The sequence below is a fragment of the Myotis brandtii genome, unplaced genomic scaffold, assembly GCF_000412655.1.
Source record: "Myotis brandtii unplaced genomic scaffold, ASM41265v1 scaffold127, whole genome shotgun sequence".
Classification (NCBI taxonomy): domain Eukaryota; kingdom Metazoa; phylum Chordata; class Mammalia; order Chiroptera; family Vespertilionidae; genus Myotis; species Myotis brandtii.
The window spans coordinates 223,005-229,835 of record NW_005354464.1 but is presented as its reverse complement, the minus strand read 5'-3'; the positions used below and the strand labels follow the sequence as shown (position 1 = coordinate 229,835).

Below are 6,831 nucleotides of genomic sequence, written 5' to 3'. Positions count from 1 at the left end.
TAATCTACACTAATAAAAGAGAAACATGCAAATTGACCATCCCTTCACTATGCCCACCAGCCAATCAGAGCAATATGCAAATTAACCCAACAAAGATGGTGGTTAATTTGCATACACAGGCTAGGAGCGAAGCAGTGGAGAAGGGAGCAGAGCTGAGGCAGCGGACACTGGAGGGAGTGAGGCAGCAGAGACGGGAGGGAGCGAAGTGGCGGAGAAGGGAGGGAGCGAGGCTGTGAAGACAGGAGGGAGTGAGGCGACGGAGATGGGAGGGAGCCGAGGTGGCTTCGCTCCGGCCTCAGGAAGCCCTATTCTTGCAGGAGTCTTCCTGCAACGGGCCTCTAGTTAACAATAATTCCTTAATGTCATCTAATACCTTGTCTATGCTTAATTTTCTTCAACTGTCTCAAGAGCTGTCTTTTCACACTTGATAAGGAACACATATTGAAACTAGTTTATTGTTCTTTTAAGGGTCCTTTAATGGATACCAATGTACTCTGCCCTTTTTAAAACTTCATTTACTTTTGGGGAAAAACTATAGAATGTCCCACATTCTGGATTTGGCTTATTATCTTTGCAGTGTAAATTAGCATATTCTTCTGTCTCCCTATTTCCCCCTTAAAATTAGTACTTATATCATCAGGTTTAATTAGCTCAAATTCTTTTCTCAGGAGTATTTTGTAGGTGAAGCTGTGTAATGTCTATTGCTTTATATCCTGTGGCACATTCAATTCATTTGGTCTACTTTTGGTGACATTAAGATTAATTACAGGGCTCAGGTGTCATTAACTGAGATCCATTCATTATAATTTCCCATTAGCCATTCACCTAATGGTTTCAATAACCACTGTTGATTGTTACCTAGATCCATTATTTCATTAGGTATTGCAAAATAGTGATTTTCTAATTATATCATTTGTTCTGCAAGTATTAGCTGTGATTCTTTTATTAAAGAAGAATTTTCCTTCAATAGGTCTTTGGGTAATCTGAACTACAGCTCATACAGGAAAGGTAGAATAAATGCTTGATCTCTACCTTTATCAGTTTTCAGAATAATGAATTGTTGCTTTATTTTGCTTTTCTGCTGGGTCCCTATGGTGGTTTAAAATATTACTATATTATTTTTCATCTCCATGTAGCACTTCTTTATCTTACATCATTGCTTTTCTGTGACATCCTGATGTGATTTCAAAAAAGAACATTCCCTAAGTCTTCTTGAGTGTATAAATCATGAATCTCCTCAAAATTCTTTTGCGTTGTATAAGTCAGTAGGGAAAAGAAACCACACTAGATTTTTCAGTCTTTAGTAGGTGGAAATATAATATAGGACATTGGTTACAAAAGTAATAGGAGCTCTAAAGAAGTAAAAAGGGAAAGATATTAGTAACTGCAAGAAGTTACTACCCTTCTTAAATGAAGGAAAAGGAAAAGGGTGGTATGCAGTGACCTCAAGAACTTCACCACAAAGGTACTGCAGCAACTGAAACTGACGTTGAGCCAATGTTGCTACCACCAGTGCAGGGAGCCTCGGACTCACAGCCCCACTGGTGCTGCAGTGGTTCAGAAGACCTCTGTTCTTTAGATTCGACACATAAGTGAAATAATATGGTACTTATCTTTCTCTGACTGACTTATTTCATTTACCATAATACCCTCTAGGTCAGCCGTGGGCAAACTATGGCCCACGGGCCGGATCCGGCCTGTTTGAAATGAATAAAACTAAAAAAAAAAAAAAAAGACCGTACCCTTTTATGTAATGATGTTTACTTTGAATTTATATTAGTTCTCACAAACACTCCATCCATGCTTTTGTTCCAGCCCTCCGGTCCAGTTTAAGAACCCATTGTGGCCCTCGAGTCAAAAAGTTTGCCCACCCCTGCTCTAGGTCCATCCATGTTGTCTCAATGGCAAGATTTTATTTATTTTTATGGCTCAGTAATATTCCATTGTACTAGTATATACATACCGCATCTTCATCTATCAATTGACACCTAGATTGCTTTCATATATTGGCTATTGTAAACAATGCTGCAATGAACATAGGGGTGTGTTCTTTTTGTTTTCTTCAGATAAATACCCAGAAGTGAAATTTCTGTGTCATGGAAATTTTTTTGAGGAATTCCCCTACTGTTTTCCATGGTAGCAGCATTAATTTATAATCCAACAAAGCACAATGGTTCCTTTTTCTCCACATCTTTGCCAACACTTGTTATTTGTTGTCTTTTTTTATAACAGCCATTCTGATAGGTTATATCAGAATGATAGTGATATCTTATTATGGTTTTGATTTACATTTCCTGGATAATTAATGATATTTTACATTTTATTTTTGATACTATTACAGATATCCCCCATTTACAACCTCCTTGGTCCCCCTTCACCTAGTCTCTGCCCCACCCCAGGCTTATTTTCATGTGTCTGTGTGTCTTCTGAGGAGAAATGTCTATTTGGGTCCTCTGCCCAGTTTTTATTTGAATTATTTGTTTTATGATGTTGAGTTGTATGAGTGCTTTTAGAAATTAACCCCTTGTTCGAAATGAGAGTAGTACTTGGTTGAGGAATGGGCAGAAAAGATGAAGGAGATTAAAAAGTACAAACTCCAGTTATAAAATAAGTCATGGGGATATAATGTACAGCATATGAAATAGAGTCAATAATCCTATATAATAAAGAGGTAATATACAAATTAACCCTCACACCCTCACAAGATGGCTGCCTATAGCCAGGATGGCAGGGGGGTTAGTGAAGGACGACCAAACGACTGAACAAGCAGGCTGTGTGGGGCGATCAGGCCAGCAGGGAGGTTAGTGAGGGACAACCAAACAACTGAACAAGCAGGCTGCATGGGGTGACCAGACCACCAGGGAAGTTAGTGAGGGACAACTAAATGACTGAACAGCAGGCTGCGTGGGGCAACCAGGCCAGGCTGGGGGCGACCAGGCCTGGGGGGGGGGCAGTTAGGTGTGATCAGTCTGGCAGGGTGGGGGCAGTTGGGGGCAACCTGGCCAGCGGGGACGGGGAGCAGGATCAGGCGATCAGGCCGGCATGCAGAGGCAGTGAGGGGCAATCAGGTTGGCGGGGGCAGGGGGTAGGAGCAGTTAGGGGCAACCAGGCAGGCAGGCAGCTGAGCGATTAGAAGCCAGCAGTCCAGGATTGTGAGAAGGATGTCTGACTGCCGGTTTAGGCCCGATCCCCCGGCAGTTGGACATCCCCTGAGGGGTCCCGGATTGGAGAGGGTGCAGGCTGGGCTGAGGGGACACCCCCCCATGCATGAATTTTGTGCACCGGGCCTCTAGTGTTGTAATAACTATGTATAGTGACAGATGGTTACTAACCTTATTATAGTGATCACTTTGTAGGGTATGTAAATGTTGAATCACTATATTTTATACCTGAAATTCATATAATGTTGTATGTCAACTATAATTAAAAATAAATTTAAAAAATATACAAAGGCGAACTTATCAAACTTTTCCTTTGTGGCTTTTGAATTTTATGTTAGCTAGAAAGAGCTTATCCAATCTTGGACTATTTTTATTCTTCCATTTTTAAACATTTAAACCTTTATACTTAAATAATTGATCTATTTTGAATTCATCCTGGCATGAGGTATAGATATGATTCCAATTTTATTGTCATATACAGCTACCCATTTCCTCTGCAGCTATTTCTTTGAATACTCCATCTTTTCCCTGTGGGTTGAGCACCTTTATAATCCACTAAATTATTTAATTTATTTGTGTCTATTTCTGGACTTTGTGTTCTGTTCCATTGATTTGTCTATTTATTCATATTTCAGTATTATTAGTTTAGTTACAATTTTAGTTAAGTTTTGTTATTTTGTAACATGTTTATCACCTAGTATGGCTACTTCTCCCTTGTTATTCTTCTGTTTAATACTTTAAAACAGTGGTTCTCAACCTTCCTAATGCTGCGACCCTTTAATATGGTTCCTCATGTTGTGGTGACCCCCAACCATAAAATTATTTTTGTTGCTACTTCATAACTGTAATTTTGCTACTGTTATGAATCGTAATGTAAATATCTGATATGCAGGATGTATTTTCATTGTTACAAATTGAACATAATTGAAGCATAAGTGAAACATAGTAAAAACAATATGTAATTATATATGTTTCCAATGGTCTTAGGCGACCCCTGTGAAAGGGTCGTTTGACCCCCAAATGGGTCACGACCCACAGGGTGAGAACCGCTGCTTTAAAAGCTTTAGGACCTCAAGAGGTTTTGGTCTACAGGTCTAGGCCGTCTTTTGTATGTCTATGCGACAGGAAAGGCTTTGGGTGAGTCTAAGTTCATGCAAACATGCAGTCAGTACCCAGTGTCCAGACTCTTTTGCTGGATGCAGAGAGAATCACAGTAAACTGGTAATTCAAAATGGTGCCTTTTGTAGGCATCATAGTTTAAGAAACTCAGAAAATGTTAAATAAATGTTGCTGCATAAATTCACTCCCAATTCTGCCTCAAACTGAAGAAGCAGGAGATGAGGGAGCTACCATTTTAGAGAGTCAGGCAGAAAGCCAACAAAGATTAAGGAACAAAAATGTATCTAGCATTGGATCTAGAGCAAGGCACCTAGATCTTGAATCAACACTACATTTATGAAAATTAGGCCAGGAACTACATTTTATTCCCATTTGGGTAATCTTCAGTTATCTTCCCTAGTTTGAATGTGCGCATGATTCAGTTTCAGTTCTGATTTATTAAGTTGTTACAGTCTGCTCTGGGAGAAAATAGGCATTCTTAAAAATCCTTCCCAAATTCTGCCATAGATTGCCTCTGTGAAAAGCCTGTTTTGTCACTTACTGGCTGTGGAACTTAGGGTAGGGATATCAACTCTCTGTGTAACCCCCTTCGCCCACCCCATTTCTCCTTTCTGTAAAATGTAAATAATAATAGCCTACTTTAGTGGGTTGTCTTGAGAACTAAATGAGATCATATGCCAGCTCTTAGCACAGTGCTTGGCCTATATTAGATACCAAGTAAAGTTACTTTAACTATAATGATGATCAGTGTATCACTTATTTTAACAACCAAGTAACCATATAATGAAATTTTTATTTTCACTTTACAGAAACCAGGGTTTTATGTCTTCTAATTTCCCTAGCTATGCTGTTACTGGAAGGGTGGTAATCAAACCTTGTTTTGAGTATATTACAATAAAGGATTCATGGCTATAAATCCTAAAATTAGGTATTTTCTAAACCTGATACTGACCAATGTAGGGATCTTCTAGCTTTTTCTTGTGCTTCTTCTGTTGATTACGTCTCCAGTCAAGCTTGACCCAAAATCCTTCATCGCATTTAAAACCAGCCTGTATTTCTTCCCCTCAGCACTTCATTATATTTCCTCAGTCATTCTCTTTAAATGCTGAAACATAATATCACTAGTTGTAACTGTATTCTACAATATCTAGTTAATTTTGAGGCAAAGCCTGGAGGCTTTTCACCAAGGTCTTCAGTATTTTATACTTTGTTCACATGCCTTAATAAAATAATAAAAATGAAATCACCTCTGGAATTTTAACACCAAAAGGTCTGTCTTATTCAGCCTTCTGTTTCTTCTTATACCTAAAACAAATAAATCTTCCCCATATCTAATGAGGAAGTTCAGCATCAAAAATGAGTAAATACTCAAAGTATAGTCAAGGATGGAGTTCAGATAAGCCCTAAGAAGTGTCAGCCATTCATTCCCTGGCCAGTAGAATATGTAACCTGGCTTATTGACCTAGGAAATGCTGGGCCACGTGTAATGAGTAGTTCAAGATATTGACTTAGTATTTCAGTGTTATGTTGAGGTAAGAAGATAACCTCATTCCTAAGAGCTCCATATGGAATGAGATAGATGCAGGAGGACGTGGGTAAGTGGTTAACCTTTTAGGGTCCATGTTTTAGGACTTTTTAAAAATGTTCTTTCTATCTATCTATCTATCTATCTATCTATCATCTATCTATCATCTATCCATCCAGCTATCTACTTACCTACATATTCATTTATTTGTTTTTCAATGCATTTGGCAAACACAAAACTTGTGGGGGGGAAATATGGCTAAGGCTAATTAGCGCCCCCTCCCACCTCACCCCCCGATTATTCTTAGTATCATAGTACTACGCTGGAATCTAATCTGAAAGATTTATAAAACCTTGGAGGAAATAAAACAGGAGTCAAAGACAAACTCAACTCAAACTGGTCAAATAATAGGGAACTTACTGGGCTCATGTAAATGAGAAGGCCATGATAGAGCTGAAATTGGTGCCCAATTTTTGGAATAGGTGCACATTTTCCCAGTGAGTCCAGCAAATGTTTCAGGATTCACTCTAATTGAACCAATTTTGTATATATGCCTATCCACAGGCCAAAAGAAGGGAATATACCGTTTTGATAGGCTTTAAAGTTGGAGTTAAAGTCATCTTTCCACCCCATTCCATGCCCAAAACTGTGTGAATTGAGAGCAGAGAAGGTGTGGTTTCCTATGGAATAATGAAAGTGACATTACCAGAAGAAGAGGAAAAGGGTGCGAGGCAGGCAAACAAAAATATTTACCAAATGTGGTCCAAAATGTGATGACACATGTTCCATTATTTCATTCATTCATTCAAACATTAAGAAAACAGAAATATTAAAGCACAGTCTCTGCCCTCAAGGAAATCATAGCGTTTTGATATCATATCAATACATTTTTATGATATACTAGAGGCCCGGTGCACAAAAATTTGTGCACTGGCGGGGGGGGGGGGGTCCCTCAGCCCCCCTTGTGCCCTCTCACAGTCTGGGACCCCTCGGGAGATAACGACCTGCTGGCTTAGGCCCGCTCCC

General features: G+C 39.3%; 1 long non-coding RNA gene across 1 annotated transcript in view; it reads left to right on the top strand.

Annotated features, from left to right (window-relative positions):
* Positions 1 to 6,487, top strand: part of LOC106724954 — a 9,745-nt gene extending 3,258 nt beyond the window's left edge. The window contains exons 2-3 of the long non-coding RNA XR_001360776.1: positions 2,041 to 2,046; positions 6,476 to 6,487. This is a non-coding gene — a long non-coding RNA (uncharacterized LOC106724954). The remainder of the gene's footprint in view (positions 1 to 2,040; positions 2,047 to 6,475) is intronic.
* Positions 6,488 to 6,831: the final 344 nt, after the last annotated feature.